We start from the raw sequence: 14,729 nt of genomic DNA on the forward strand, positions 1-14,729 counted from the left end.
TATCACAAAACCAAAATAATCGCAAAAATGTATAGACTTCTTTTAGACTACGAAGTAATCTAAGAGCAGAGTCAGAGTGAGACCATGAGCCTGAGCCTGAGCCAGAGCCAGAGCCAGAGCCAGAAAAAGGGCTTGATACAAAGCCGGAGCGCAAAACATACCTGCAGCCACAGCCTGAGTCTGCAACAGTACTTGATACAGTGCCGGAGCTGGAGCTGGAGCCAGAGCCAGAGACACAGCCAGAGCCAGAACAAAACCCTAATTCAGAACCAGAGCCTGAAAGAGAGCCAGAGCCAGAAACAGTGCTTGATAGAGTGCCAGAGCCTGAAACAGAGGCAGAGGCAGATACAGGGCTTGAAACAGCGTCGGAGACTGAGACAAAGCCTAATAAAGAGCAGAAGCCTGAGCCTGAGCCTGAAACAGTGCTTGATACAGTGCCAGAGCCTGAAACAGAACCAGAGCCACAGCTACAGCCATAGCGCCACAGCCTGAGTCTGCAACAGTGGTTGATACAGCGCCGGAGCCTGAAACAGAGACACAGCCTGAAACAGAACCTGAGCCTGGTTATTAGCATGGCAATTAAAGAAGAGAGAGGCAGAAAGGCTTATAAATAGAGTTAAGTGCGAAGGCAAAATAATAAACAACCCTAAAGAAATAGAGAAACGATTTCTCGAATTCTTTAGAGAAGAAGGAAAGAAATGAAACAACATTTCATTTCGGCGCCAGCGCTTAATGGCGGCTCTCTCTCTGATCTCCGGAGAGAGGGCTGCTCCACGAGTTCGGGTCTGACCGCTACGGCAAAGTGGGGACCCCTAAAATCACAGGCACAGAAGCCTGTGAACAAGGAGACTCGGTGGGCACCATTTGCGCCCCCCCTTACTGCAAAAGAGCCTTTTTAAAGGCTCCGGAGGAGCATTGGGGGATCGCGCGGTGCTGAGAGTCGCTACCCAGCCCGTGGAGTGAAGCCGCGTCGCCACAAGCGGAGAGCGCTGACTTCTTCCTGAAATTTGGACTGAAATTCAACATCCGTAAGTAGGATTGAGAAACCTATTGGGACTATAAAATTTCTTTGAAATTCGGCTGAAAACGGGGACGGTAAATAAAGGAAGTCTGCCTCCCCCCCCCCCGGCTGCATGATCTTTAAAGCAACGGAATTTAAAGCTGCAATTGAAGGAGAAGTAATTTTGAACTTTTTAAAGTGGTTTAACCCTGGCATTGAGTTTGAACCTCCCCCCCAGCAAGCAGGAGCGAGGGGGGAAGAAAAGGGAACTTGATTTAACCTGCATGAAAGGAAGCAAAGGGAAAAACTTTCCGCTGTCTCTGACTCTGGGAGCGAGCTGCCTGGGTGAAACACTTGACAGGGACTGTCAGAAAGGATAGACTGTGACTTTATTTGATACAATCTTGGTTTTCGTGACTTTGGGATTTTGCTGAAAGATCAATTTGATAGCTTGTTGCAACTAGAAGACTCTGGTTAAAAATTTTCCTCTTTGGGGACTTTTGGCTTCTTTGTCTTTTCTCTGCCTTGTGGATACATTGAATTGCTCCCTCTAGAGGACCTAAGGACAATAGTTGCAACATAGACTGTAAAAAAAATAAAATAAAACAAGTCACTGGATTTTTCCATTCAAAGCTGCTCCTGTGGGAACGACCTTGGGACATGAGCGGCCCAGCAGAGGAGATAGCAACAAGGTCTAAAGCTAAAGCCACACAAAAGAAAAGGGGCTCTACATCAGGTACATTGTCAACAGGCGCAGCAGGACAGGAAAGAGGGACAGATATATTGATGGATTCAGTGACACAAGCTTTGCTTAAGATAAATGAATCTTTAGAAAATCTGACAAAGCAGAGTACGGAAAATACCAATCAGCTGACAGAACTTACTACAAAATTGGACTTGAACACCAAAAGTATAACATCCAACACAGCAACTATAAATAAATTAATTGAGGAAAATGCAACAACCCGAAAAATAGCGGAAGAAGCGAAATCCACTGCAGACAATACACAGGAAAAATTAGCACCAGTTTGTAAGAGGTTGGACGAACATGAGGCCGCTTTGTCTTTATGGGAGATGCAGAGGAAAGAGAGGAATTTAAGACTTAGATTGGTCCCAGAAAGTTAGGGGGACAACTTAGTGGACTTTCTCACCAAAGAACTTTCAGAATTCTGGCAGGTAAACACAGAGGAGGAAGATTTTAAGATAACGGCAGCCTTCAGATTGGGGAGAAGGCAGAATAGAAAGATTCCGATCGATTGCCTGATAACTTTGAGATCAAAGGAGGAAAGAGATAAAATATTAGATCTACACTATCAAAGAACCCTTGAGATTGAGAAGGTTTTTGTGCAAATTTACAAGGACATCCCGAAATATATTCTGGAGGCTAGATCTCATTATAAGAACCTGGTTTACCTGCTGAAACAGAATAACATTCCTTTCAGGTGGGAGTTTCCACAGGGTTTGTCCTTTAGTTACAAAGGAAAGAAAGTCAAGATAAGAACAGTACAAGATAAAGAACAATTTCTGGACAGAAACGAAGAGGACCTACAGAAAGGAGTGGTAGAATTGACCTCTGAGACAGATCTTGGAAACCTGACATTTGGACTTAAATCACCAACGGAAGAAGAACAGCCGCAGGGAGCGGCTGGAGGTAACTAATTAATGATGTCTCTGCAATTTTTGACTTGGAACTGTAATGGACTGAACCTTCCCAGAAAAAGGCGCGAAGTTTTCCATATTCTGAAAAGAGAACAATTGGATTTGATTTGTTTACAAGAGACCCACATAACAAGGACACATAGAAAATTGCTTATAAACAAAAGGTTAGGACAGGAATTCATTTCGTCGGATAAAGTTAAGAAAAGAGGAGTGGTGATCTATGTAAAGGAGAAATTGGCCCCTAAATTGATCTTTAAAGATGAACAAGGAAGATTTTTGGCAATTGAAATACAAATCCAGGGAGAAATTTTTTTGACAGTTGGCATTTATGCACCTAGTGAAGGGAAGGCAGAATTCTTTAAGAAACTGCATGAGACATTAATGGACTATCTGGATTATAAGGTAATTTTATTAGGAGACATGAATGGTGTGGTTCCCACTAACATGGACAAAGCACAAAGACAGGTGGTCTCTAAGGATGGGAGATTACCCAAGACTTTTTTTGAAATGACAGAGAATTTGGACTTGATAGATATTTGGAGAACTAGAAACCCTCTCAAGAGAGAGGGAACGTTCTTTTCCGAGGCACAAATGACATGGACAAGAATTGATCAAATTTGGATTACGAGTGGCATGGCTCCAAGGATAAAAAAAGTAGAAATCTGCCCAAAGACATGCTCCGACCATAACGCGGTGAAGATGGAAATGAAACTAACAACAGCTGGCTCCTTCAGATGGAGAATGAATGACACCCTATTTAGAGACGATGAGATCTACAAAAAGGCCCAAAAAACTTTGAAGGATTATTTCGAGATAAATTTGAGGACGGATGTTGAAAAAAGAGTGATTTGGGATGCAAGTAAAGCCGTGGTGCGAGGTTTTTTAATACAACAGAACACTTTAAAGAGGAAAAAGCAAAATGAGAAGAAAGATAAGATTCTGGAAAAAATAAAAGAGGGAGAAAAGAGATTGAGGTCTAAACCAAAGTCTCATGAGATTCTGAGAGAAATTAAATTTTACCAGATGCAGTATATGGAACTGATGAATCAAGAGATAGAATGGAAAGTTATGCAAATGAGACAAAGGACATTTGAATCAGCAGATAAATGTGGGAAACTACTCGCATGGCAATTGAAGAAGAGACAAAAACTGAATACAGTCACAAATTTGGAGGTGGATGGAAAGAACATCATCAAACCAAATGAGATTAGCAACTGTTTTCAGAGTTATTTCAGAAGATTATATGCACAAGGGCCGGAGAATGAACGAGATATAGAAGACTTTCTTAAGAAATATGGACTACAAAAAAATTTCTCAACAAAGTATGTTGGTTTTAAATGAGAAAATAACAGATAAAGAAATAGAGGGTGCCATTCAGAATATGCAACTAGGTAAATCTCCAGGACCAGATGGATTAACCTCCAGATACTACAAAGCTTTGAAAGAATGGATAATACAGCCGTTGAAGGAGGTTTGTAATGAAATATTAGAGGGGGAAAAGGCTCCTGAATCGTGGAAAGAAGCTTTTATTACACTTATACCAAAGTCTGAAACTGAAAAAAATCAGATTAAGAACTACCGCCCTATATCATTACTTAATGTGGATTACAAAATATTTGCTGACATTTTAGCAAAAAGACTTAAGAAGGTGCTGGTGGAGGAGATTCATAAAGACCAGGCAGGCTTTCTCCCGGGAAGATACTTGTCGAACAATGTAAGGAATATAATTGATATTATGGAAATGTTGACAGTAAATATCAATACGAAGGCAGTTTTAATATTTGTGGACGCGGAGAAAGCCTTTGATAATATTTCTTGGAACTTTATGAAGAAGAATCTCCATGGGATGGGGGGTAGGCCAAAGGTTTGAAAATGGTATAGGTGCAATATATTTGGAACAAAAGGCAAAGTTAATTGTAAATAATGTGGTGACTGATGAACTTCCGATAGAAAAAGGGACACGGCAGGGGTGCCCAATATCCCCATTACTCTTTATATCAGTCCTGGAGGTTTTATTAAATATGATCAGGGGGGACCAGTTGGTAAAAGGAATTCGGGTCGGAGCCAGACAGTACAAATTAAAGGCATTTGCAGATGACCTGGTATTGACTTTACAAGAGCCAGACACTAGCACTAAAAGAGTTTTGGAACTAATTCAATTCTTTGGCCAGGTTGCAGGATTTAAACTGAATAAACAAAAAACTAAAGTCTTGGGGAAAAAATTAACAAATGGCGAAAGGGAGAAGTTTCAAAGTGAAACTGGGCTGATGGTGGCCAAGAAAGTGAAATATTTGGGGATTGACATGACATCTAAAAATGTGAATTTATGGACAATTATGACAAATGTTGGACGGAGGTAAAGAAAGATCTAGAAATATGGTCGAAATTGAAGCTTTCCTTGTTAGGCCGAATTGCGGTGATCAAAATGAATGTTTTGCCAAGAATGCTATTTTTGTTTCTGACATTACAGATTGTGGATAAACTAGATTGTTTCAAGAAGTGGCAGAAAGATATATCTAGATTTGTCTGGCAGGGCAAAAAGCCCAGAATAAAATTTAAGATATTAACTGATGCAAAAGATAGAGGGGGGTTTGCCCTGCCGGACTTAAGACTTTATTATGAAGCAGCAGCTTTCTGCTGGTTGAAGGATTGGCTACTTCTTGAGAATACTGATATTTTGGATCTGGAAGGGTTTGACAATAGGTTTGGTTGGCATGCTTACATATGGTATGACAAGGTTAAAGCTCATAAAGGTTTTAAAAATCATGTGGTTAGGAAAGCATTATATAATGTCTGGATTCGATATAAGGATTTGTTGGAAAATAAAACTCCTAGGTGGTTATCACCAATGGAGGCTAAAGAAGTGAAGAAACTTAATACGGAATCTAATTGGCCAAAATATTTTGAAATTTTAGAACAAGAAAGTGGTAAATTCAAACTAAAGAGATTTGAAGAAATAAAGTCTAAGGTAAGAGATTGGCTCCATTATTATCAAATAATGGAGACCTTTAAACAAGACAGGAAAATTGGCTTCCAGGTGGAGAAATCTAAATTAGAAACAGAACTGTTAGAACCCAATACTAAGAATTTATCAAGAATGTATAATCTGTTGCTGAAGTGGAATACAATAGATGAAACAGTCAAATCAGCTATGATTAAATGGGCACAGGACATCGGTCATGACATTATGTTTGCGGACTGGGAACGGTTATGGACCACCGGTATTAAATTTACGGCATGTAATGCCTTAAGAGAAAATATTATGAAAATGATTTATAGGTGGTACATGACTCCAGTCAAGCTTGCAAAGATCTATCATTTGCCCAATAATAAATGCTGGAAATGTAATGAAATTGAAGGTACTTTCTTCCACCTTTGGTGGACCTGCCCAAAGATTAAAGCCTTCTGGGAAATGATCTATAATGAAATCAAGAAGATACTTAAATGTACTTTTCATAAGAAACCAGAGGCATTTCTCTTGGGCATGGTTGACCAATTGGTGTCAAGAAAGGATAGGATTTTTTTTATGTACGCTACCACAGCAGCAAGGATACTTCTAGCAAAGTATTGGAAGACGCAAGAATTACCCACACTGGAAGAATGGCAGGTGAAAGTGATCGACTTTATGGGATTGGCAGAAATGACCGGCAGAATCCGGGACCAAGAGAAAGAGACGGTGGAGGAAGATTGGAAGAAATTTAAAGTTTATCTTAAGAACAGTTGTAAAAATGTTGAGTGCTAAAAGGTCAAGGGGAAGGAAGATGCAGAATTGCAGCTGAAACTGTCTGATAAATTATGATGAAACTCAAAAAATAAGTTATTAATATAATGGGACCAAGGGGTTGCTGAAAAATTGTAAAATAAGGATGCAGAGAGGGGGAGGTATGGGGAAGTTCATGAAAGAAGGCTTATGAAAAGGAGGATATGAAAATATACATGTTTGTATGTGTTTGTTTGTCTTGCTTGTTTTAAAATGAAAAACCAATAAAAAAATTTATATATAAAAAAAGAAATGAAACAACAGAAGAAGTTAAAGAACATTTAGAACAGAACTGTCTTCCGAAACTTACTAAAGAACAAAAAGAACTGTTGAATGCCCCTATTCAGTGGCGTAGCGTGGGGGTGCAGGGGGGGCCGGCCGCACCGGGCACAACATCTGGGGGTTAGGGTTAGGGGGCGCAAATCCACGGGTTAGGGGGCGCAAATTACTTGCCTTGCCCCGGGTGCTGACAACCCACGCTACGCCACTGCCCCTATTACATCGTACGAAATTCAAAGAGCAATTAAGGAAGCAAAGATAGGAAAGATAGGAAAGATAGGAAAGCCACCAGGGCCAGACGGCCTACCGGTAATATATTATTAAAAAATTGAGGACTTACTGTCTAACCCATTAAGAAGTATCTTAAAAGATGGAACCATGCCGGATTCTTGGAAAGACAGCCTTATTGCATTAATTCCAAAACAGGGAACGGACAATCTACTTATTAACAACTATAGGCCTATCGCACTTCTAAATAACGATTATAAATTATATGCAAATATTTTAGCCGAAAGATAAAAAAAGTCTTCCAGATATATAATCTATATAATCTATATAATAATATATAATTTATATAATATAACATATATAATATATAAAATAACCGCAAAAATCTATAGACTTCTTTTAGACTACCGTCCAATTATGCTAAAAGATGGGGAAAACTGATGGAATGTACATTTGAAATTTACAGCCAGCTATAATAGAAGAGAGAACATGATGAAAATGGCTCATAGGTGGTACCTCACTCCTTCCAGATGATCAAGAAAAGATTACCGTACAGGAATTGGTGGAGACGGCTCAATTGACTAGCAAACTCAGAGGAATCTCAAAGCAAAAATTTGCAGGAAAATGGGATGGTTATACAAGATATGTTCAGATAGATAATACTTTATTCGGCTATAAGCCCACAAGGTAAAACAAATCAATAGATAAAATAGCATTTTACAATCTAAAATATCAACTAAAATATTTCAACGCATAATCTCCTTCACATTACTTACAATCTCTAGATGTACCGTGTTATGGCCTTGAAGATAAAGATGGTGCATAGAGTTTACTGGATTTTTAATAGTCATGCAGCATTCCATGAAGTCTTTTATATGAAAGAACTGAAATCAGGAATCTAGCAACCTGTAATGTTCTATAAGAGTCAATGTCCTGGAGTAGATAGGCTAGATGTAATTCAGGTGGTTTAGCAGCAATTTCCAGAATGATTGAACTCAGGATCCTTGATCGGGGAACAATGTATAAGGGGCAATTAAACAAGATGTGATAGAGGGATTCTATTGATTTGTTGTCACATGCGCATAAAACAGAGGTTTTACCGTTAGAAAATCTATTGCTCAGCACATTTGAGGGGAACACATTAAATCTGGCTCTAACAAATGCGAGTCTATGCGACGCAGCCGATAAAGTACACAGATATCGAGGTATCTGGGACATAGATGTAATGCCCTGATTTATCGGGGAACATGTACCTCCACCTGTAGTAAGATTTTGTTGCAAATCTACCTCCTCCAATCTTTGTTTGATGACCTTTTTAGCAGTAATTAGATCTAAATTAAGTATATCGGAAGGAGAGATTCCATAAGACAACAGTTTGGAATGGATTTTTGTTGCCCATGGGCTGGTGAATTCATCTCTCCAAAGGCACTGAATAAGATGGTAGTTTGGCAATTTATGCCAAAGGGACAGCCAATAATTAAAGTCATGTCTCCACATCAGAATCTCTAGGGAGGGGATCTTAAGTTCTAGGCGAATGGCAGAGTTGCTTACACAGGAGGGTAGTTTCAAAAGACGTCTTAGAAAAAGATTTTGCAATGTCACCAGAGGCAAGAGGTTTACAAAGGGTTTATAAAGGGACCGCATAGGCCATAGTTGCAACCACTTTCGCACTATAAACTTTTAAGGCAGATGGAACATGCATAGCCCCCTCCGTAAAGAAGAAGCGTAATAGAGCATAGATAAGGGCTTTAACCTTATTTTGTAAATATGTGATATGCGCTTTCCATCCCATATTATACTGGAAGTAAATTCCTAGATATTGAAATTTGTAAACTTGTTCAATTGGCTTCCCCTCGAGTTCCCATCTATACAGTTTACGACTCCTGGAAAAAATTAGGACTTTAGATTTGGAATGGTTAATAGTAAGTAAATTTGTTTGGCAGTATAACGCAAAAATCTTAAGGGCCCTCCTCAAACCGATTCGAGAATAAGAGAGGATCACCGCATCGTCAGCGTACAATAATAAGGGGCAGCGATAGTCTGCAAGCCTGGGTGCATGAATGGAGGTTTGGGCCTCAGCTAGGGGCGTTCTCATGTCACTAATATAGAGGTTAAAAAGATAGGGGGCAAGGATGCACCCTTGTCGTACCCCCTTATTTATTGGTACAGGGTTTGTGAGATCGCCCTCAGGTGTTAACCTCACCCTAGCGGGTGCCTGCTCCTCACCTTTTATAGACCCTTCAGGTCTATAAAAGCGGCACATAGAAGACCATGAGTAGGGGAAGAATACTTCCGCGCCAAATGATATAGAATTATAGCAGGGTCAATAGAAGCGCGATTTGGTCTAAACCCGACCTGTTCATGACCTATCAGATTGGAATCTTCGGCCCATTGGGTTAGTCTGGTTAGCAGGAAGCGAGTATAGATTTTCCCAATGATTGATAATAAACTGATGTTACGATAGTTTCCTGGGTCCTCTGATGGTCCTTTTTTATATATAGGAATTATGATGGACTCCTTCCATGATCTAGGTATCTGGCCCGTGGCATTGATTGCATCAAAGATTTTTGCAAGAATTTTAGCCCACCATGTTGGGTGTTGTTTAATAGCTTCCGCCGGGATCAGATCGGGCCCTGGGGCTTTATCAGTTTTCAGTTTAGCAATTAAATCTACTATTTCCTCCGGGTCAGTATCTGGCCATATGGGCAAGTGACTTGAAAGAGTATCAGATTGAGTGTTAGAGATATCTGTCTGGGAGAAATATTTTCTTAGAAATTGTTCCCATGTCGGGGCTGGGATAACCGTCAATGGGTATTTCCTCGATCTTTTGTTGATTAAATTCCAAAAACCGCGAGAGCTGCGAGGCTTAGAGGCAGCAATCAGCGCTTGCCAACGTCTTAGCTGCCACTCGTGCTTGGCTGACTTCTGTGCCTGTTTGTAAGCAATTTTGGCCTGCAAGTACTCTGGGGGGAGAGTTTCAGCTCCAGAAGATTTATATCTGTTGTAGATACAACAGAGAGAGAGTCTAGCTTGCTTACATTTGGCATCAAACCAAGGTGCACCGAACCTGGGTTGATCTCGGTTAACCGAGTCTGCAACAGTGGTTGATACAGCGCCGGAGCCTGAAACAGAGACACAGCCTGAAACAGAACCTGAGCCTGGTTATTAACATGGCAATTAAAGAAGAGAGAGGCAGAAAGGCTTATAAATAGAGTTAAGTGCGAAGGCAAAATAATAAACAACCCTAGAGAAATAGAGAAATGATTTCTCGAATTCTTTAGAGAAATCTATAAGGAAGGAAATGAAACAATAGAAGAAATTAAAGAACATTTAGAACAGAACTGTCTTCCGAAACGTACTAAAGAACAAAAAGAACTGATGAATGACCCTATCACATCGTACGAAATTCAAAGAGCAATTAAGGAAGCAAAGATAGGAATGCCACCAGGGCCAGACGGCCTACCGGCAATATATTATAAAAAAATGAGGACTTACTGTCTGACCCATTAAGAAGTATCTTAGAAGACGGAACCATGCCGGATTCTTGGAAAGACAGCCTTATTGCATTAATTCCAAAACAGGGAACGGACAATCTACTTATTAACAACAATAGGCCTATCGCACTTCTAAATAACGATTATAAATTATATGCTAATATTTTAGCCGAAAGATCAAAAAAAGTCTTCCAGATGATGATACACAATGACCAAGCTGGCTTTTTGCCTGGGAGGCACATTTATAGCTGTGATGGCCTGGGAATCCGATTTAGAGGCTCAACCGGAGGAATCCCAGCCTGCACAGGAGTCCCCGCCTCCAGGGCCGGCTGAACTGGGGCAGGGCCTTGGATCTGAAGAGCCTGCACCTGTGCCGGATCCTCAGGAGCAGGCACCAGGTGATTCCACTCTAGCTCCAGAGGTGATTAAGGACACAGTGCCTACAGGTGCGCCTCTCCCGGCCCTGCCAGAGGAAGGAGAGTCTCCCCCTGGGTCCAGTAACTCCCCAGCCTCTCCTGAACTGCAGAGGCTTAGGGCAGAGAGGCGGAGGGAACTGGTTTCTCCCAGGAGGTGTGCTCGCCTTAAGGCCAAGAGAGGCGGGTCTCCTGGGGGCCGGGGCCGCCCCTGGCCTCAGAGAAGATAAAGGCCAGTCAGCCCGGTCCCAGGTTGTGGGAGCAACGTCGTTGAGTACCTGCTCCTGCCCGGACCCAGACCTGACCCTCCAGTGTTCCTGTCCCCGCCCGGCTTCCTGCTTCGGACCTCGCCCCGCTCCTTGTGAACTGTTTCCAGGCTAGTGACCCAGGACCGGACTTTGACTACGCCAACGGTAACCTTCCCCCCGGGACCAGCAGTTTGCTCCCACCACACCCGCACTCCCCCTTCGTTGGGGTGTGTTCGGGACGAGCCAGAAGCCATGGCCGACCAGGCAGCTGCGCTGGTGGCATTGGCCCAGAAGAACCAGGCCTTGACTCACACCGTGCAGCAGCTCAGCAATGCGGTTACGGCACTTCAGCAGCGGTTGGACGCCCTACCGGCTCCTGGGGCCGACGCCCCGGCTCCTGGCAAGTACCCAGTGGCTTTGCCAGAGAAATTTGATGGGGCCCCGGCCAGCTTTCCCATGTTCCTTGCCCAGGCCAAGTTGTATATTCAGGGGCGAGCCCGGAACTTCCCTGACGACCGCACCAAGGTGCACTTTTTGATTAGTTTGTTAAAGGACCAGGCGGCCAAGTGGGCGTTGCCACTGCTCAGACAAGACTCCCCCTTGCTGACAGACTATATGGGGTTTTGCAATCATTTGGAGGCCGCATTCGGCAACCCCCAGAAGGGGAGTCAAGCCAACCGGGCAATCAGGCGGTTGAAACAGGGCAAGTCCACTGTGGCTGCATACACCACGGAATTCCGGCTGCTGGCACAGGACTTGACCTGGAATGACTCTGCTCTTCGGGACCAGTATCTCGAGGGGCTTTCAGACGAGATACAACAGGTTTCGGGCCCAGATTCACGGCATTTACAGGAGGATAAGACTGTGACTGCGACAGACTGCTGAGGTATGTGGAAAAGCAAAAGAGGAGGCTTTTCTGTGAGCCGCGGAAGAGTCTCTGATGTCCGGCAGGCTTAATTGGCCTGGGAGCCGAGCCAGAAGGCTTCGTGATTAATGAGCTGCCAAGATAATAAGTCTTTGAAGGCATAGAGACTTGGGCTCACGTAAAGACGTGAGATGGATCTTTTACAATCCTCAGAAGCTGCTCCGTGTCCACCAAAGCTAAATGGCCACAACTATCAGACCTGGGCAAGGTACTGTGAGGGCCAGATGAGAAGGCTTGGAGTGTGGAATACCGTTACTGAGAATCCCCCAGCCCCTGTGACAGATGAGTGGAAGGCACAGGATTCGAGAGCCATGGGGATAATTTTGCTCTCAGTAGCTCCTGAAGAGTTAATCACCCTGGCTGGCAAGCCCAGTGCACGTGAGATGTGGAATGCTTTGAAAGCTGCCCATCTGCCAATCATCCCAGCTCAGAGTCTGAATGCCCAGGGTGTGAATGCATCGGAGGTCCTGGCTGTTTCCCAGAATGCGAGTGAATGCAGGGATGCAGAGGGCACCGGTTGCAAGCTGCAGAGGGAGCAGACTGTGATGTCAGCCCAGGCAGCATTCCAGCCTCCAGGGGGAGGCAAGGAGCCGGCAGCTGAGAGCTCTGTATCTCGTGGGAGCCAAGGTCATCGTCTTTGCAGAGGCCGGAAGGCCAGAGGTAAACAAAGACAGATGCCTGCAGATGGCCCGAAGCAGAGGGGGGGGGGGGGTGAAGAGCCCACGCCAGTGGAAAACAAAGCGTTGTTTGCTGGCACTGCTTCACCAAAGGCTAAAGGCAAGTCTGATGGCCAGGAGCAGGGGGGCAAGCTGCAAAAGCCCACGCCGGTGGAAAACAAGGTTTTGCTTGCTGCAAAGACTGCTCCAAAGGCTAAAGCCAGGTTTATTGTGGACTCAGGCGCCAGGCGCCATTTATCGAAGGATAAGCACCTGTTTATCTCCTTCACACCTCAAGACGGAGAGATCCACCTGGCTGATGGAAGGACGTTGCAAATTGCAGGAGAAGGGACTGTTAAACTTGCAAGTTTGCATACAACCATCAGTAATGTACTTTATGTTACAGGAGCTGCGGACAATTTGCTCAGTGTCCCACAACTGACTGGGCGTGGTTTTGAGATTTCCTTCAAGAGAAGCATCTGTGTCATCAGGAAAGGCAAAGAGGACATTTTGCATGCAAAGTTTATGGATGGTTTATTCTGTATAACTTATGATGACAATGCTGTTGTGTCTAATGTTGATTCTTGTTGTGTTGCACAAACTAACAAGGTTCTTCATGCAGGATGTATTCATGAAGCACATCGAAGATTTTGTCACACGTCTTGGCAAGCGCTAGCCAAGATGCCAGAGTTGGTTGAGGGTTTGAACATCAAACCTTGTAAGTATCACATGAAATGTGTATCTTGTGCAGAGAACAAGGTGAAGGTTGCTCCAAAAGGCAAGGAGTCTAGCAGGCAGGCTTCCAAACCCTACCAGCTAGTGCATGCAGACCTGGTTGGTCCACTTGTGCCCTCTTTGGGAGGAGCAAGGTACTTCATGGTTCTAATTGATTCTTTTTCTAGGTACATTCATGTGTTTATGCTTGAGCAGAAATCGCAAGCATTCCCTAAGTTCAAGGCATTCTGTGCTTGGTTGGAGAATGTTCGTGGTAAACGTATCGGCTGTCTTTTTACCGATCGGGGCGGGGAGTTCACTTCTCAGCAGTTTGAAGCTTTCCTGACTGAGAAGGGAATCCAGCATGACTTGTCAACGCCTAGATCGCCATGGATGAATGGACTTGCGGAGCGAGCAAATCAGACTTTGCTTCAAGGCCTGAAAACCTTGTTGCATGATGCCAACCTCCCTGAGAAGTTTTGGGGGGAAGCTCTGTCAACGGTTGTTTATACCGTTAATCGGAGACTGTCATCGCCCATAGGTTGCACTCCGTACGAGAAGATGTTTGGTAAAAAACCGAACGTCAAGCACATGAAAATCTTTGGTTCTGACATGTGGGTACACACCCCACAAAGCAACAAGCTTGGGAAGTGTGGGGCACATGGTTTGTTCATGGGGTACGAAAAGGGTGCATACAGGGTATGGATGACAAACTCTAAGTCCATTAAGTTCACCAAGAGTGTTGAGTACAATCCTAAGTGGGGGGGAAATGTGGGAATTTTCCAGAGTTACCCAGAGCAGGATGAAGGTGATGTGAAAAAGGCAGATGATGTTGAGGAAGCTGAGGATGATGATGATGATCATCATCATCATCAGAGTTCGGATTCCAGTTCAGTTGGTGGCGCTGCTGCTGGTGTCAGTGACAGTGATGACACAGCAGACTACAAGAGCGCAAAAGCCTCAGTCAGACCATCTGATGCGTCTGACAATGAACTGGAAGAACCACTGTTCACCATTGGTCACTTTTCTCCTAAGAAGGAGAAGATGAGTCCAGAAGACTTACGTCTAGTTTGCAGGTCTGAAAGGGCGACCAAAGGCAGACCTCCAAAGAGATTTGCTGATGAGTTTGCTAAGACAGCAACTGCTGTTCTTAGTAGCTCAGAGAAGGTGTGGGAACCTTCAAGCTTCAAAGAGGTTCAGGAGTTAACCTCTAAAGATGCTGAGCCTTGGCTTAATGCCATGAAGGCTGAAGTTGATTCCTTGAATAGGAACCAAACTTGGGAATTGGTACCGGTAGTCCCAGGAATGAGACTGGTTGGCAGCAAATGGGTCTTCAAGGCCAAGACAGACCAG

This window comes from Podarcis melisellensis (genome assembly GCF_964234715.1).
Source record: "Podarcis melisellensis genome assembly, chromosome: W".
Taxonomy (NCBI): domain Eukaryota; kingdom Metazoa; phylum Chordata; class Lepidosauria; order Squamata; family Lacertidae; genus Podarcis; species Podarcis melisellensis.